Genomic DNA, 19,002 nt, shown 5'->3' with positions numbered 1-19,002 from the left:
TTTGTATTCAATCATATGGATTTAAATGTCATCCTGGTCCAACAAACCAGAAAATAAGAAATCTCAATTATTTTTCTTGTTGTCACCTTTCCAGTAAGTGCTCAAAGCCTTAATTAATAATCAGCTTTGAAAAACTTACACAAAGGTACAATTAGCAAATATCTTGTTTTCTACCTGTAGCAGAAATTATGTGGAGACTTTGATTCGCACAACATCTCTGTTCTCTCACCTATAATGTGAGAATATGTACAGGGTTTCTGTGACAATTAAATATACACATATGTATGAGATAACCTTAGCAAATATTCAATAATAGTATTACCTAACACTGTGTTTAAGTAATACAGTGTTTCCAGATATACAAGTTTAGCATGTTAGAAAGGTAGAATGAAAAACAGCCAACAGATAACTTATTTTAGAATTATTTACATTAAGACTCCAAGGAAGGTAAAGTATTTGCTTTGTCTATTTGTTTTTGGAGAATTAAAGCATAAGAATAAAGTGGGATAGAGCCCCCGAAATATGTTTTTTTTCCATATGCAAGCCCTTTCATATAAATGCCAGGGACAGCCAAAGTAACCATTAAGATGTCCCCTATCCCACACCACAGTGCCTGTATTTGCTTCCCAGGTATCTGGTCCCTGACACCAGCTTCCTGCTAATTCAAACTCTGCCTGGGAGGCAGCAATAATGGCTCAAGTGATCCCTGCCACCCATATGAGAGTCCTCAACTGAGTCCTGGCTCCTGGCTTTGGTCCTACACAGAGAACAATCATGAGCATTTGGGGAGTGACTCTGTCTCCCTGCCTGACTCTGTCCTTCAAATGACTTTTTTAGGAATTAAAAAGTAAGAATACAAAGGCCATAGCTGTTAAAGCTGTTAAACTGCATGCAGGTTTAGGGTAGTGTTTTGAGAGTGGAGAAAAATAGTAAGGCCGGCTCCGTGGCTCACTAGGCTAATCCTCCACCTGCAGCACCGGCACACCGGGTTCTAGTCCCGGTCAGGGCGCCGGATTCTGTCCCAGTTATTCCTCTTCCAGTCCAGCTCTCTGCTGTGGCCCAGGAGTGCAGTGGAGGATGGCCCAAGTGCTTGGGCCCTGCACCTGCATGGGAGACCAGGAGGAGGGAGCTGGCTCCTGGCTTCGGATCGCCACAGCGCACCGGCTGTAGCAGCCATTTAGGGGGTGAACCAACGGAAAAAGGAAGACCTTTCTCTCTGTCTCTCTAACTCTGCCTGTCAAAAAAAAAAAAAAAAAGGAAAAGGAAAAATAGTAAATGTGAGGTCACCCCTGCCCAGGTAACTTCTGGATGTCCAACCAAGAGCAAGAATCTACATACACACTTAGAATAAGGACCAGGGGAGGTGCTTGGCCCAGCACTTAAGTCACCACTTGGGATGCCTGCATCCTAACTTGGAGTGCCAGGTTCCAGCCCTGGCTCCTCCACTTTCCATCCAGCTTCCTTCCAATACACACCCTGGGAGCTATCAGGTGATGGCTCAAGTATTTAGGCCCCTGTTACCCATCTGAGAGACAGTAATGGAGTGCAGGTTCCTGCTTCAGCCAGGTGCATCCTAGCTGTTACCACCATTTGGGACATCAACAAAAGGAAAAATGTCTCTGCCTCCCTGTCTGGTGCACTAATGCTTGCTCTCTCTCCAAAGCAAAAATAAATTTTAAAAAGGTACTGGTAAGATCATGTTTTATAAAAGGTACTACTCCACCTCATTTTTTACCCATCAAAGGTCCCAGTATCAAGACTAAAAAAGAGAGTAAGGTGTACCTAGTACACATACACAGTGTAATCCCCGCACCAGACACTTAGCATAGCAGTCTATTTAGATTGCAAAGGATTCTGTTGGGAATCAATTTTACTTTCCAAGGGCCTATTGGGAACTTACTATCTGCCAGAGACTCTTCTAGTGCTAGGATTACAAACAAAGGCAAAGTAACAAACACAAGTTAAGACAACATTCCATGTAATGCTTACTTTGTCAGAGAACACCAAAATCAGGCAACACAGTAAGTCAATCTTCTAGCCTACTTGAAGGTGGGGTGTGCTCTGGAGTATAAAGTAGGGAAGAGAGGAACAGGGAAGAAATAATGGGACAGTGAACGACCCAATTTTGAACATCTAGACCAGGAAAGCCTCATTGAAAATGTGGTATTTGAATGAAATATGTAACATATCAAAGACTTAATGTAGTAAACCACGTGTGCTCTAAGAAACACTTCAAAAAGTTGTAAGAACAGGTGCAAACCACCTATACCAGTCTTGGCAGGCAGCATTTTCCCAAGGACACTTACTTGAAGAGAAGGAAATGCGAGTTAGACTAAGTAGGATGAGTTTCTTCTTTGGGGGGTGGGGAATGCTTAGGAGATGAGCGATTTTTCTCTTTTTGGCGATGAGGGCGGATGTACCCACTGTGGTGGTGATACAGGTCTGCAGCACGAGGCAGCATGATGATCACTCAAGCTACTGTGGTATTTACTCGGGGGTGTGCCTCTGAGTCCTTGGTCCTATCCTACACACTCAGCGTGGCTTTGATTTTGTCCTTTCCAATTACCAACTCCTTGGCTCAGCAATGAACGCACTCTCTCCTCCAGCAGCTCTAAGGGCGTCTCTCTCGGATCACGGGCTCTGACGCACCGCATTCCCATCATTGGCAGAGCGGCAACCTCCTTTGCATGTCATTCCATTCCCATCATTTCTTATGACCCGTTCTGCAGGCTCCACAGTTCTGGTGATGCCATTTTACAAGGGCCCATGGCACCGATCGGTCATTCTACTCTACAGGACAAAAATAGCACTTGGGTTCTACATTTTCCTATCAGGGCAAAGTCATTTTGCATTCCATGCAGATTCTACAATCTACTGAGTTGAATCAGGAGCAGCTGTTCAGAACTACCTAAGTGCTCACCTTGTGTATTTCACAAGATAGAGAAGGCAATTCAGAGAAAATCCAAACAGTGTAGGCATGCTCATTAGAATGGTGCACGCAAGCCTCGTCTACTCATGCTTTGTGAGTTACAGTTCATTTTCACTGGCTCACGTAAACGCTCAAGTCTGTGAAATTTAGTAGTGCGAACAGTGCCAGGCTAAAAGTAGACTGGAAAGAATTTGCTAACATATACAGCTGCAGTCATCTGTGAGACTGCAACAAGCTACGGGTTAGTCAGTCGCTGATTCCTGCACCCTTCCACCATCGTTTCCTGCAGTCATCCTGAAGATGCTCTTTCCCAACCCCGGGCCAGATCTTGGGCAATGCACCCTGAAGTCTAATTTACTGAACACTCACTGTGTGTGTAGACCCTGAAGAAAGTATATCAGTGTACTAGCTGGTCGTCTCTGACAGTGTTAAATAGTTTCCCAAGGTCCTCCTTCTAATGCACTGCTAAACTAGGCTATCTCGCAGAGGGGTGGGCATTTGGTGCCTCATTTGGTGCTTGGGACTCCAGCACACAGTATCAGAGTTTCTGGGTTCAAGGCCCAGCTCTGCTCCCAATTACAGCTTCCTGCAAATGGACACTATGGGTGGAGGGCCAGCAAGTGATGGCTCAACTACTTGAGTCCTCACCACCCACATGGGAGACCTGGACGGAACTCTCACCTCCAAGTTTCAGCCTGGCCCAGCCCTGGCTGTTGTGAACCAACAAATGGGAGATCTCTCTCCATCTATCTTCCTCTATTTCTCTAGCTCTCTGCCTTTAAAAAAAAAATGGAGGAAAAATAGAATTAAAAGAGTAGTTTAGGAGCTAGTGTTGGGGCACAGAGAGTTAACTATTGTTGGCATCCCACTGGGGCACAAATTCATGTCCTGGCTGTTCCACTTCTGATAGAGATCCCAGCTAATGGCCGGCGCCGCGGCTCACTAGGCTAATCCTCCGCCTAGCGGCGCCAGCACACCGGGTTCTAGTCCCGGTCGGGGCGCCAGATTCTGTCCCGGTTGCCCCTCTTCCAGGCCAGCCCTCTGCTGTGGCCAGGGAGTGCAGTGGAGGATGGCCCAGGTGCTTGGGCCCTGCACCCCATGGAAGACCAGGAAAAGCACCTGGCTCCTGGCTCCTGCCACCGGATCAGCGCGGTGCGCCGGCCGCAGTGCGCTGGCCGCGGTGGCCATTGGAGGGTGAACCAACGGCAAAGGAAGACCTTTCTCTCTGTCTCTCTCTCTCTCACTGTCCACTCTGCCTGTCCAAAAAAAAAAAAATAAATAAAAAATAAAAAAAGAAAAAAAAGAAAAAAAAAGAGATCCCAGCTAATGGCCTGGGACAAGCAGAAGACAGCTTCAGTGTTTAGGCCCCTGCCACTCACACAAGAAACTGAGATGAAGTTCTTCAGCTTGACCATGCCTCTGCTGTTGCAGCCTTCTTGGGAGTGAACCAGCAGATGGAAGTTCCTTCTCTCTCCCTCTCCCTCTCCAGCTCTAACTTTCAAATAAATAAATCTTTAAAAAATGAAAAATTTTCATATAGTTAGTTAATAGCTGTTTGCTCTTTCGCTCAGAGTACTTCCTGCTGTCTTCCTTCATCTAGCCCTTGCCCTGAGACTAACCCTACCAGCAAGCTTTCTCCCCCATTCCCAAATAAAGATCAGCCCTGGGCAGCAGAAACCCCTGTTCCAGCTCAGTAGCTCATACTACTCCTGATTTGTCAGAATAAAACATTTTTTTTAAAGATAAGTTTATTTTGGTTTAAAAATAATTTGAAGTCCACACATAGTTGTTTCACAATAGACATTTTCCATGAACCTTTTGAAGATCTAGCCTATGTCTCCTTCTGCTCTTGGTAACGATAACATAATTCTAGAGGGTGAGGAGTGGGAACACACCTTGCTAAATACTTTGTTTTTGGTCATCCCTTGTAACTAGAGCTGGCCACGTGATCCATGGTCTACAGTATGTAAATGAAATCCTGCAAGGGATTTCTGGAAATGATTTTGTTTTCCCAATAAATTGGAACAAGTTGGATCAAAATCTTGCCTTCTTCACTCCTTTCTCAAATGTAGACAAAATATTGGCAGAATATAGCTCCCATCTTAAGATCATAGAAAAAAATCTAAAACAAACAAATAATGAAGCCCACAGAGATCTTGGCAATGATTCTGAAGTGCTGGAACCACACCGACCAACTACCTCCAGGCATTTTGCTATGAATCAAAACTAAGTCTTTACTTATTTACGCTGTCGTTGGTGCTGTGTTTTCTAACGTGTGGATACACACATTGGTGGCTGACTCACACCCTTTCAGCACTTATCCTGGGATGCATTCTCTTCCACCTGGTCTACACCTGTATCCCCAGCACTTAGCATCAACCAAGGATTTAAAGATCACACAAACTGTGAATCAATGTTCATCTTGGTCCTCCAAGGCCAGTTGTTTCCATGCATTCCCTAAAATACAATGTTTTCCTTTCTCATCTTTTTTCACCCCCTTTTTTATCTGTGTACTCATTTGTTTCCTATCCTAAATTTTTCGTTCTTTCCTCAAAAAGAAAGTGCTCTGCATATACTAGGAATTGGTAACAGAAAAGAACTGTTAAATAAAATGCAATAAATCAAAATGTAACTTAGACATGTTGAATTTTGTGAGCTACTTCAATATTTGCTTACAAGCTGAGTGTGTATTTTTAAAGAGTTATTTATTAATTGAAAGGCAGAGTTATGGGGAGTGGGCAGGGAAATAAAAAGAGTAAGAGAGAGAGAACAAAAGATATTCCATCTGCTGGTTCACTCCCCAAATGGCCTCAAGATCCAGGTCTATGCCAGGCCAAAAGCAGGAGCCTAGAACTCCACCCAGGTCTTCCACATGTGTGGCAGAGGCCCAAAAACTTGAGCCACCTTCTGTTGTTTTCCCAGAAGCATTTGCAGGAAACTAGAATGGAAGTGCAATAGTGGGGACTACAACTGGTACTCTTACAGGATGCCTGTATTGCAGGCAGCAGTTAAACTCATTGCCCCACACCAGCTCTGAGTGTATTTTCCTGAATATGAAGAGTATACCAGTTATATAAAATGTTTGTTACCATCAAGTAGTAGGCCAAAATTAAAAATCATGTAGTGATCTCTGTCTACCACTATCACCCACTGATTTAAGCAATGTTATGATTTGGTTTTAGGCAAATTCCAGTTTGGATAGGGGACTGCATTCAGTCTACTGTAAACAAAACAGTATTTCCCAAAGTTGCTGGAGCTGCCCCTGAAACAAACCACCTGGACGTGTCTTGATGACATCCATAAAGGAATAAAATTACTGCGAAATAAAAGTGGTGATCAACGGCGTGCAAAGTGTGGTTCCCTAACCATCAGCATCTACATCAACAGGGAACCTCTTAGGAATGGAAATTCTGAGACACCAGGAATCTGCATGTTCATGAGAATTTTAGATGACCGTGACAGTGCAAATCTTCAAAAGCCAAGACATCTGCTACAGTAAGTTAGAAACACCTGCTGAAGCACTCTGACTGGGTTAACAATGATAGAAGGAAGAGGATAGTGAAGTTTCTGAGGATATCTGGAGGTTGAAACAAAGAAAATGTGGAGCAAGGAGAGAGAAGCAAGCATGAGCATCCTGGCGACACTTTTGATGCCCACCCCTTCCCATCTTCCCAAAATGCCTCATCAAGTCCACAAAGGACAAAGCTGCTCTACGTGGCTTCCAGGAGTAAAGTGTGTTCCTGTGTAGACACTGGTGAAGGGGCTGAGCTCTGGGTACAGACCAACAGGGGACAGGAGAAATTGCACTAACCGAAGGGACAGGGACAGCCCCTGTGACCTGGGGATTGTACTTGGCATTTCGCCCAAGTTCTCCTAAAGAACATTTGACAAGACGTCTACGTGTGTTGTAGACACTCACTTCCTCCTGTCCCTCCATTCTGACACCCAGACCTAAGTGCGCCCTGACCCTCTGCACACACACACACACACACCCACACACACCACTTGCCAGACTCGGAGACATCTCCACCCCATTGCTTCAGGACTTCCCTAACTGTGCACTTTGATCAGCCTCACTTCTTGTGCTCAGGTCTCGAGGCCACATCCTGATATTGTTTTCTCTCTGCTCTCCCAACAGATTCGCCTTGCTTCCCGGAAATGCATTTCCTGTTATCTTTAGGCAGTCTTTGCAGGCAAGTAAGTTCCTTTACAGCTGGGGCTGAAATCCTTCACACGCTGTAGCACGTGCTTGGCATCTCACCCTTCCATGTAACATGAAAGTTTCAGTCTTGCACGTAGTCCTGATGCACAGCAATTAACCCGGGAGCTCCTTTATGCAAGGAATTCAGTGTTCATCTTCGTGTTTCCGATGACTAGGAGGAGTGCCTGGCACGTAGTAGACATTCACTAAGTGTGTGATGTAGTCATTAACAGCATTATCAACTATGTGGACCTTTTCAAGGCCTCAACTTCTCTGATGCCTCTACTGGGCAGAGTCCCTTGGATCCCTGGGTACTCTCTCCAGACCACTCCACTCCTTTGCTGACTCCTTGGGTTGGCCAATGTAGAGGTGTTAGGAGATCAGAGGGGAAGGAGGGAAGGAGATCATTCTCCCTGGGTGGCCAGCTTGTGTAGGCTGTGTCCCTTGAATGAAAGTCCCTCTTCCTTTCAAGGCCAACTCCTGACTGTATACTTCCCCATTTTTGTCAACTGCCTTTGTCCTCATTCCCTTGAAAGAAAAGATGGTAATAGCTCTGCCGGCATGGGCCACCTTGAATGTACTATCCTTTGTGGACGTTTTCTATCCTGCCTCAACCTTAGAAGTAGACCCATTATTAAACCATCTTGGAATTATACTAATATGAAAATGCCATCTCATGTTTGCTGTTGAACATTAAATCTTACAATGGCCAAATATAGAAATATTGGAAAATCATAGTAACTTTAAATATTTACCACCAATGGGGTTGTTCTCAATACCAGCTATTTTTATTTAAATACTCTACTTTGAGTATGTGTGAAGTATACTGTTTTACATTTGGGGAGCTCTACAGCTCACTCTATGCCTAGTCTCATGTTGAGGTGGGGCACAAGGACCTTGAGCCAAACTGCACCTGTCTGTAAGAGACCCTGAGAAAGCCAGAATTCCTGCACTTGACCTAATGCATGCAGAGAGCTCAGACAACACACAAATACTCACACACTCATCGGGCATATTCCATTTGGTTCTCACAAGCCTAGAACAGTTGTTCCTGTGAGTATGATATCCTTGACTTACTACTTAGGCTTTTTGACTTGTCAGCATATTTACATTTTAAACCATTCTTTCCAACACAAAACCACTTGTGGAACTCAACTTTGGTAATCTCTGACTTTGAAAGAGCCCTTTCAGTGGATCTGATGGGAAGCCAGGGTGGAGCCCCAGTCTGTAGTAAAAGGCAGTAGGCTTAGCGTTCCACATTTAATCATAATTGTTTAACCCCGCAGCTCAGGGTTGCAGGTGACGCACATCCTTGTCTTCACATTCTAGAAAAGCGGTGAAGGCAATCACCCCATGACTCCGAGACTCCCCAGGGTGGTAGAGACGCTGCTGCTAGGCCGCTCGGTGCAGCTTGCCCATACTCTGACCCGCACTGTCCTCCCCTGTAAAAGCAGCATTGGAGCAGACCATCTCTACAACCCTTTCCAAATCTGGAGTTTCTCGACCTGGTGTCACTACAGAGAACAACAATCTGTATTTTTTTTAAAGATTTATTTTATTTATTTGAAAGACAGAGTTACAGAGAAGTAGAGACAGAGAGAGAGAGAGGTCTTCCATCTGCTGGTTCACTCCCCAGATGGCCGCAATGGCCGGAGCTGTGCCAGTCTGAAGCCAGGAGCCAGGAGCTTCTTCCAGGTCTCCCACGCAGGGGCAGGGGCCCAAGGACTTGGGCCATCTTGTGCTGCTTTCCCAGGCCATAGCAGAGAGCTGGATTGGAAGAGGAGCAGCTGGGACTAGAACTGGTACACATATGGGGTGCTGGCACTGCAGGCCAGGGCTTTAACCTGCTATGCCACAGCGCCGGCCTGTATTTCTTTTCAAAATCCAGTCTTTCAAAATGTTTAAAATTTTTATTTTATTTATTTGTGAGGCAGAGAAACAAAGAAATTTCCCATCTACTAGTTTACTCCTCAAATGTCTGCAACACATAGCGCTAGGCCTAACCAAAGCCATGAGCCAGGAACTCAATCCAGTTCCCCCACATGGGTAGCAGGGACCCAAGTACTTGAGCCATCACTTGTTCCTTCCAAGGGTGCACATTAGCAGAAAACTATAATCAGAAGCAGAGCCAGGACTCAAACCCAGGTACTGATGTTGAATCTCAGGCATTTTTAAAAATATATATTAATAATTGTACATATTTATGGAATATGGTATACTTCAATACATGTATACAGTTGTACTTATAAAATCAGAGAAGTCATTTTCCATCTTTGACATTTGCTTATAATTAGTTTTGGAGTTCCTTTATTATACTTGCTCATAAAATACACAATAGTTTGTTGTGAACTTGTTATTTCACTATATTCTTAATAACATTTCTTTGATGGAACTCTGATTTGCTATTTGTTACCTAAATCCCTCTATCAACCCTGAACTTGTCCCCTCCTCTAGTAATTACTACTCTGTATTCAGATGGAGTATTTGCGTTTATGTAGTATTCTCTTTCATGTAGTATTTCTCTTTCTCTGTCTGGCTTATTTCACTTGAAATGATGCCCTCCAGTACTATTCATTTTGCTGCAAATGACAAGATTTCATTTTCGTGAATAATATTCCATTGTGTATATACACCACATTTTCTTTTTCTATTCATCCAATGATGGACATTTGGAGAATTCTGTATCTTGGTTATTTTGAATAGTGTCACAACAAACAGTGGTGCAGGTTCCTTTTGATATAATGATTTCACATCTTTTGGATAAATGTCCAGTAGTGGAACTGCTGGATCATATAGAACTTCTATTTCTAGTGTCCATGGTTAAAAAATTAAGTATGAGAAAACCTCAAAAATACATGGAAAGGTAATGAAAATGTTAATTTGGTGAAAACATTGAAATCCATGCAGTTTTTTCATAATACACATTTCATAAATTACATGAACTTTTGGAAGATTCTTCATACGCATATTTCATCTTCATATTTCAAATTCTTTTGTTAGGACAGGCTCAAGGTGCAGCATGTCGAGCTGCTGCTTGGAATGCCCACAGGCCTATTACACTGCCACTGGTTTGACTCCTGGCTACTCCTGCTAGCACATCTCACGAGGCAGCAGATGACCGTTCAAATGCTTTGATGCCTGCCACCCACTTTGACACCTGGATGGAGTTCTGATGTCTTGTGGCCATTTGGAGAGTGAACCAGTGATGGAAGCGTTCTACCCTCCTCCCCCTACCCCATAATTTCATCTTTCAAATAAAATACATCATTAAAAAATGATGTAATATTTTTTATGAAGGGTATGACAACAGCCTTTTAAAAATTCACCTAAGTTTTGAAGCGCCTGCTCTCTGAATCTCAACCTCCGGCATTCACTACTGCATGTTCTCTGTACAGATGTACATGATGGCCTGCATTGACTTTGGCATGCCTTACTTTGTCTATGCCCAAGAAGAGTAACAAACACAAAGAGTTAATGTGACTTGACACATACCACACCATTAATGAGAAAGCAAGAAATACCAGGATATCGACTGCTGCAGAGGATAAATTGATGTAAATTTGTAGTTCTTAAAAATTAACAAATTCCTTTTTCCCAGAGTCCTTAATATAATGCTTTTAAAAGTTCTGTGCTCTCTGATTCAAGTGGCGAACTTAAAGAGCTGGTGTCGTAGCATAGGGCATTAAGCCATCACCGGCATCCCACATGGGTGCTGGTTCAAGTCCTGGCTGCTTCACTTCTGATACTAATTGCTAATGGCCAGGAAAAGCAGCAGAAGATAGCCCATGTGCTTGTGCCCCTGCCACCCATGTGGGAGACCTGGGTGAAGCTCCTGGCTCCATGCTTTGGCCTGGCCCAGTTCCAGCCTATGCAGCCATTTAGGCAGTGAACCAGTGCATGGAAAAAAATCAATTCGTGTGTGTGTGTTTGTGTATTTTTGTGTCTAACTCTGCCTTTCAAATAATCAAATCTATTTTTAAAAATAAAGTGATGAGTGTGTTGCTGAATTTCCTACCGCAGTCAGATTGTAAGCTCACACCAACTCCCAGTTAGATTCAGAGGACCGACAGCTCTTCTGGCTCTTTCTCTTTGGCGCACTCAGCAGAGCAGGGCCTTGCAGTCCAGCCTCGTCGCCGTCTCATGATGATGAATCATTCATCTGCCAAGAATATGCTAGTTTGAGTAGATAACAAGTGATTTTGCAAAATTCGAGGTTTTGGAAATTTAAGAAGAAAATTAAAAGGCATTAAATCATCTTTCTCCTTCTGGTAACCTATCACTGCCCAGGCTCATTTTGTCAAAACCCAACCCCTAAAAATAAGCCACTTACATTCCTCTGAGAGCCTGTTTAATTTACAGCCTAGAGAGATGTGCTAGGACTAAGAGAACTGTGCCAAGAAACAGCTTAACCGGGTTACTGTTAACTGACCTGAAATTTTCTGGGCCTTTTACGAGACTTGAAATCTTAAAAACTGGATTTATACATGTTTATTACCTAATAGCCAGGAAAATCAAAGTGAAAGAAATTCAGGAGATCTTTGGAGTGACACCATGCCATTCAAGATGCCTTGGGAGGGCCTGCTTCCCCCAGAGCGCTGGATTTTCTGGGAGGGTTACACCATGTTGTCATTAGCTCCCCACCACCAGAAGGCCACTTTTGGAATCCTGCAGACTTGCTCCCTGTGGTTCCTCCTCACTAGATTCCCATTCAGAACATAAGAAGCAACAACTGGTCACCATCTCATTTAAAAAGTACTATTTCGGTTACTAAGTCTTTGTCCTAGTAATGGTCGGGTCTTAAACAACTTTGAACCCTAGTGGCGCAATCTAGCTTTTCTATTTTGTTCTCCAACTTCCTGCCAGGCTCATTATCAGAGGAAGTTAAATGTGTCCTTGCACATTTCATATCCTGAGTAAACAAAATATCAGAAAAACTGCCCAAAATTTTCCAATACCAATTTTTCTCCTATTAGGGATTCTTTTTCACACATTATCATTAACTCCTCTCAGAGTGTGACTGACTTGTGACTGACCCTGATTAAAGTGAATCTTAGTCATAAACAGCAGTACCAACAACTTATTGAGCACATGCCAGCCTCACAGTTGATGCCATTGGCAGTTATCTCAATGGCCCTACAAGGACAGAGTCTAAGGCCTTCCCATCCTGGGCATGCCTGATCTTGTCTAAAAGGAGAGGAAGGGAGGTTTTGTCAAAAACAACACAACTACAATTCACTTCCATGGCTGATGCACACTCCATGCTGCGACTTTAACCACTGAACAACACAGCCACCTCAGAGTGAAGCAACAAGGCAGTCAGAGAACCAAGTTCCTCTCTTGTTCCAGACTGATTGTATCATACAACAATTTTAATCAAGGAGCCATGAACCTGACTTCACCCTGGCAAAAGCGTCACACGGTACATGCAGACATTCACAGTTGCTTTGTTGTTTTGTGATCTTACATACATATATATACATACAATAATATAACATATAAAGACACGTATGGCAAAGTATACAGAAGAATTCTGTGCCAAAGGAATATACGTAAACACTTACAGGTGAAGTGTAACAATGTTTTTAGTGGAGAAACTCATTTATTAAGGACACTCTCCCAAGAACATTCAAGTCCATCACCAGTTGCAAAGTACATATTTTGATCTCATTTTACAAATGAAGAGGCTAAAGTTAAGGAGCTGGCGCTAGACCATTTGGCTATTAAAGCTGTCACCTAAATTAAGGCACCATTTAAATTTTCATATTGGCAACCATGTTTTTGTTTTGTGTGTAAGGGAGGTAGCAAAGTGTAATGAAGAGGAAATAATGGAATACACCTAACAGGTGTACTCAGGTGTGTAGAGCAGGCGGGCACCTCAGTGAAGAACCGAGAGCCCGGTTTGCCTTCTGACGGCAGTTGACGTGGGTGTTGGGTGTGGGCACTGTGTGGCCCCCCAAACACACCCTTTCCAGGATATTGCTGGGCCAAGGCCTTTCTTAGTGAGGAACCACTCCCTGAGTTTGGTGAAGGGCCGATGAGATTCTCCTAAGCTGCCCTTGGGGAGAGGGCTGGGCCCCACCCAGCCAGGATATTCAACAACAGTAAGCTTTCTTTTTTTTTTTTATTTTTTATTTATTTATTTATTTTTTTTTTTTTGACAGGCAGAGTGGACAGTGAGAGAGAGAGACAGAGAGAAAGGTCTTCCTTTGCCGTTGGTTCACCCTCCAATGGCCACCGCGGCCGGCGCGCTGCGGCCGGCGCGCTGCGGCCGGCGCACCGCGCTGATCCGATGGCAGGAGCCAGGAGCCAGGTGCTTTTCCTGGTCTCCCATGGGGTGCAGGGCCCAAGCACCCGGGCCATCCTCCACTGCACTCTCTGGCCACAGCAGAGGGCTGGCCTGGAAGAGGGGCAACCGGGACAGAATCCGGCGCCCCGACCGGGACTAGAACCCGGTGTGCCGGCGCCGCTAGGCGGAGGATTAGCCTAGTGAGCCGCGGCGCCGGCCCAACAGTAAGCTTTCTGATATCTAAGTGCCGATTTGTTACTACAATTCATTTAACCACACAGAAATTCCCATTTTTCTTCTGCTGCTGCACACACACAGGCTGATGTCTACCTAGCTCCCTTAACAATATCGTCCCGAGAGTAGACTGGAAGCCCTGTCTCGGGACCATCTACAGCTGGACGGCTTGCACTCTGCTACGAAGTGGACGAGAGCATTGAGGACACATGGTCCGAAGAGAAGCACCAAGAGTATGGAAGCTACACGGCCAAGGAAGGCAATAGCCAGGCTTTCCATGACCAAAGGCTAAGCCAAAAATGTCAACCTTTTATATCCTGGTCCTGGAGTTGTCTGGCCTTACCCGAGAAATGATGAACATGGTTTGGTACCTGTCCAGTTTGGCATGACACAGCTGCCTCTTTGGACAGCAGTTAGCACGGCTGCTTGCCTGCCTCTTTTCATGAAAGCCTTTAACTGGGCCACAGCTGTGTCCTGTTCTTTGCCAAGGGAGGGGGCTCTGTTTTTTGCTCCCTCTTGAGAGCCTGACATGGGAGCTTTTCTATTTCCCTAGGAATACCTAGGAACCCATAACCTGTTGGAGCAATGTCAGAGCTGTCTTCAGGTTTTAGGAATAGGAATTGCTGCATGGCTCATATCCTCTCTGGGGCCAGTCTTCCTTCCCTGGGGGTGAGGAGGAACCCGAACTCCTTTACTTTCTGACAGCTCACTTGTGCTTCTTTTGTCTGTCCTGGATACCTGGATACATTCTATTGGGAAGTTCAGAATACCAGTCAAATGCTCCAAACTGGAGACTCAGATGGGGGAACAAATACCAAGTCACTACACACAGGATTATTTTTGTACCTTCCTCAAGAGACAGGTTTTGAAGTCCTCCACAAGGGGGCTGTCTACATAGGTGAGGGCTGTCTGAAAATCCTTGAGTGGCAGGACTCTGCAGGTAGCTGTCACTTTACACCCTGTTTCCTACCAATTTAAAGGTAACTAGAAACTGACAGGAGGGGTGTTAAGGCCTGGCCGGGTATGTCTGAGGCCTCAGACTTATCTAGCTCTTCACATGGGATCCTGGAAGAGACTACAAGAGAGGTGTGACCCTCCTTAGGGAATAAACCACATTGACTCCCAATACCTGGTTGGACTGGAAGGAGAGTTGGCCCAAAAAGGAGGTCATTACAGAATAGGAAGCTTCTCAAAAAGGGTATTTACAGTCTTATGTGCAACTGTCCCCTCAATATTGATGGTTATTTTGAAGCTGGGCAGAGCAAATGGCTTTTTCAGAATCTGGGGTTCTGGACCGGCGCCGTGGCTCAATAGGCTAATCCTCCGCCTGCAGCACTGGCACCCCAGGTTCTAGTCCCAGTCGGGGCACTGGATTCTGTCCTGGTTGCTCCTCTTCCAGTCCAGCTCTCTGCTGTGGCCCAGGAGGGCAGTGGAGGATGGCCCAAGTGCTTGGGCCCTGCACCCACATGGGAGACCAGGAGAGGCACCTGGCTCCTGGCTTCAGATCAGCGTGGTGCACTGGCCATAGCAGCCACTGGAGGGTGAACCAGTGGAAGGAAGACCTTTCTCTCTGTCTGTCTCTCTCACTGTCCACTCTGCCTGTCAAAAAAAAAAAAAAAAAAAAAAAAAAAAAAAAAAAAAAAAAGGAGCCAGAATCTGGGGTTCTGACCTGGGGGTCCTTTGACCCCAGGGCAGTTCCATTTCCAGTGACTCAGTTCCTGGCAGAACTGGCAGGGCTCTGAGGAAGCCGGCTTCCATGACAACAGCTGTTTGCCCAATGTCCTGACTGTACACAACCGAAGCAGATGCTGTCTGGGAGTGGTCTGACCTTGCTGAGTCTCCTTCAAGTCAGACCACTGTGTCAAGAAGCTGTTAATTGGCTTGACACCAGTCCTTACACTGCCGCTACTCTCTAGCTCACTCCTCTTCTTCTGGTCTCTGTTGAAGTAGACTGTGGGGACCAACTTCAGGATCTCAGCCAAGGGATGCTCCATCCCATCTCCAATCTTGGAAGCTTTCTTTTAATACTGGGGTGGCCTGAGCTAGAAATCTCTGGTCATGGGCATGTTCTGAATCCATTTTTCCCTCTTAGGACAGTATTAAAAAGGAAAACTACGTCCATCCAAGTAAGGTCAAACACACTAGTCATCTTCTACCATCACTAAATCTTCAGGTCCTCAATGAGGCTGCCTATGTCCCTTTACATCCCATTCATCTCATTTAAACCTGCATTTTAAAGGCAATTTATTCTGGTGGAGCCCTTGGGTCCACTCCAATTGCTTCTGTCCTTGGGGCTGAGGCAGAGAGGCAGCTAGCTGGACAGGGAATGGAGGATAAAGGGGCTTCTGGCTGCCCATAGAGGTGCTATCCTCTGACAACAGTTCTTATGACACTCTCTCACATGGACTCTCGGTGGTAGATCAAGTTCAGCTTGCAGTGTACAGAGTTTGTGATTTTCTTAGTGCCATAAAGCCCTGCATATAAGGGATTTCTGTCCATTTACCATGTTTACAGCAGAACAGATCTAGTTGTCAAGTGGTACCATAATCTAAAGTCCTGTTTTCTGGCCTGGCTCCCTTCTCCTAATTGATATTGTGGCCAGGTAGGGTTGTAAAGGGAAATTAGTTTTTTCTTCTTTAAAGTCTGATTTGAGACTACACCCTACTTGAGAGTCCCATGGAATACCGAGTTAACTTCCCATCTGGAATAGAGCAGAAATGAAGCAACACATCAGGCCTCCCTCATTGCTGGGCCTGACTCCCCATGCTTCCAGATTCAACCAGTGCTCACCACACGGCCTGACTTAGAGAAGTTGTGGAAGACATCTCTGCCATCCTTAGGCTTCTGGGTTTTTACCATGTAGCTGGTGTGCTATGGGCCTGTGTTGCCAGGCTTAACTAGTATTACCATGTAACCTGTTACTTTATACTAGAGTTTAGCACACAACTCCAAATTCAGTTTTTGGATTCTCTAGTAAATTCCCTTGGCTTCTGGATTACTACCATGTAGTCTGGGAATATTAGAGCCTGCTGGGCTCCCAGAACTGGCTATCCAGTATTCACTACATAACCATCTCCAGTCATCTCTAAGTCTCTTTTGGAATCCCTTCTCCCACTTGGCTGGATCTCCTTTTGATCCCAGTTTTGACCCGGCAATGTCTGGCTAGTCAATGCTAGCTTGACTGAGACTCTGTCAGTCCTCCTTTAAAGATAAAGAATCTGATGTGTAAGTTGTCTTGGGCAGAACAACAGTCCTCTTTTATTACTGTTTTCCTACCTTCAGATGGCTGTGGCCCTGCAGCTGGGATGACACACACTCAAGTGCCTAAAGCATGCCTGCTGGCTAACTTCCTCACTGAAGTGTGGCTCTCCTGCCCAAAGGACCCCCAGTGGATGCACTGCCCCAACTGCAGATGTGGGATTTTGGCCCCTAGTGCCAAGATATCTAGGTGCCTGGAAGGGATGGGGAGGGTGGCAAACAAGGATGGGAGTGCAATGGGGAAGAGCAGCCAGCTCCCTGTCTCAGTACCAACTGGGCCCTGGTCCTCAACACCATGTAGCAACACAAGGCACAGAGGATGGTATTAACTCTCAGTTTGTGTCCTATTGACTAACTCCAGTGTGTAAAACATCAGACCTTTATGTACTCACAGCCAATGTGCCATCATTTTATAACCTTACAGTGCATGTTACATAATTTGAATTAACTCAAACAACTATTATTTCATCAAGTTAAGTGTCTTTGAGAGTTCCAGGAATCCAACTGGAAGCCCCAAAGTCAGAAGACTCAGTTTATATTTTTAAGTCTAAAGCAGTGTCAGAGGTTCAAATCATTTGATAAAAATTAAAATAGGCTGATAATAAACATTTAACCTGAGCATTTTAACCAAACCTGTGGGCCAGTTCTCATCAGAATTACAAGACTATCTCAATCATCAAAAATAAATAACATTAACTCCTTTCAGGCTTGGTTCTCCCAATCAAGGTTCAATAATGGCGACAGAACAACCCACAAAATCTTCCCCAAGGTGCCTAAGATTCTCGTTTTTTAGATCAGTTACAACAGCACACAAACACACACACACACACACACACACAAACACACACACACCCAATTAAAAGCATTAGTACATGGCCTCAGCATCATTAAGCCTAGAAAACATTTACAAACAGAACTATAGAACCAACCACATTTTGTTAAAAGACCTAGCTCCATAAATATAATCACCAATATTTCCAGAGACTTAAAAATCAAATGACAAAAAGACTTGAAATAGGTGTTCACAATAACAGCCATTTATAACACTTGAGAAGGTGTAGCAGAGACTCAAACCTTTAACCTTTCAGGCCTCAAGACCTACAATGGAGGGCAGTGGTGACCAGAGAGCTCCGAGTTTAACAAGTTTAACAAGACACATATCGGCCCCAAGCGTAAGAGAGAGGGATCTTACACAGGTGGGCAGAGACGCTTCTGTAATTTAGGGAGCAAGAAGATGGAAACCATTTGGGTCAGAGGGACCAAGAGTCTAGAAGAACCTAGGAGGGAGTTGGAACGCATGGCCCTGCAAGGGTCTAGTAGGTAGGTAAAAATAGCAGGTGAGAGTCTGCGAGACAGCAAGTTGCCTCAGCCTCTTGCTGGCTCCAATAGACAGAGCAGGGAAAGGCCAGGGTGCCTCTGTCTCCACGAAATGCTGGCCAAGCAACTTTGGATGCCACCAGGCACGGCAGGAAAAGACATAAAGGCTACACACGGAGCATTCCTCAGGGCAAGGGTGCTTGGGACTTACCACTGCCCTCGTTCTTGTCCCATTCGTGGTGGTCCAACGTGTTACCTGGGCTCAGCGTCACACAGATTCTTGTCTTCACGTAGGAAAGAACTCAGACGGGACATGCGGGGTTGTGGTGAGTGAGGCAGCGGGGTTTAGCGCAGAGAAATACTGAAGAGAGCACACCTGACAGGCCAGGCGGGCATCTCAGTAGAGAACCGCAAGCCAATCGCCAACCTACTTACCGTGATGACCTCGCGACTCGGCTGATTGCCAACAGCTGTTTTGGTTACTGCCCTGGAAGTTGTTTTCATTTCCTGCTCCCCATTTACATAGAAATAGCTTTGGAAAAAAAGTCTGCCTTTCAGCCAAGATCAGTTTGTCCTACTTAATGCTCACCAAATGGTAGAGCGTAGGGCTGACTTGGTCGCAGTGCTTCCCAGACGTGGCTGACATTAATATCATGTAAGGATCTTAAAAGTCTGCTTATGCTCTGCTCCTACCTCCATACACTGAGATCTAATTGGGATGGCCTGCAAACTAGGAATTCAGGTGTTTTAAAACTCCCCAGGTAATTCCCATGTGCA

The 19,002-nt window shown here is 45.0% G+C and overlaps 1 long non-coding RNA gene across 13 annotated transcripts in view; it reads right to left on the bottom strand.

Moving 5' to 3' along the window:
• LOC108176990 (uncharacterized) overlaps nucleotides 1–18,654 on the bottom strand; it is a 174,042-nt gene extending 155,388 nt beyond the window's left edge. For 11 of the 13 annotated variants that reach the window (XR_016213537.1, XR_016213544.1, XR_016213540.1 and 8 more), the window contains exons 1-2: nucleotides 18,437–18,654; nucleotides 11,146–11,289 (exon numbers count right to left, since the gene is read on the bottom strand). This is a non-coding gene — a long non-coding RNA (uncharacterized LOC108176990). Of the gene's footprint in view, nucleotides 1–8,688; nucleotides 8,898–11,145; nucleotides 11,304–18,436 lie in introns of those variants that run through there. The other 2 variants (XR_016213538.1, XR_016213548.1) reach the window with 2 other exon arrangements.
• Nucleotides 18,655–19,002: the final 348 nt, after the last annotated feature.

Source organism: Oryctolagus cuniculus, chromosome 9 (assembly GCF_051225735.1).
Source record: "Oryctolagus cuniculus isolate XC-2025 breed Fujian yellow rabbit chromosome 9, ASM5122573v1, whole genome shotgun sequence".
NCBI classification, from domain to species: domain Eukaryota; kingdom Metazoa; phylum Chordata; class Mammalia; order Lagomorpha; family Leporidae; genus Oryctolagus; species Oryctolagus cuniculus.
The sequence above is the reverse complement of the archived record's forward strand: the minus strand, read 5'-3'. Positions and strand labels throughout refer to the sequence as shown.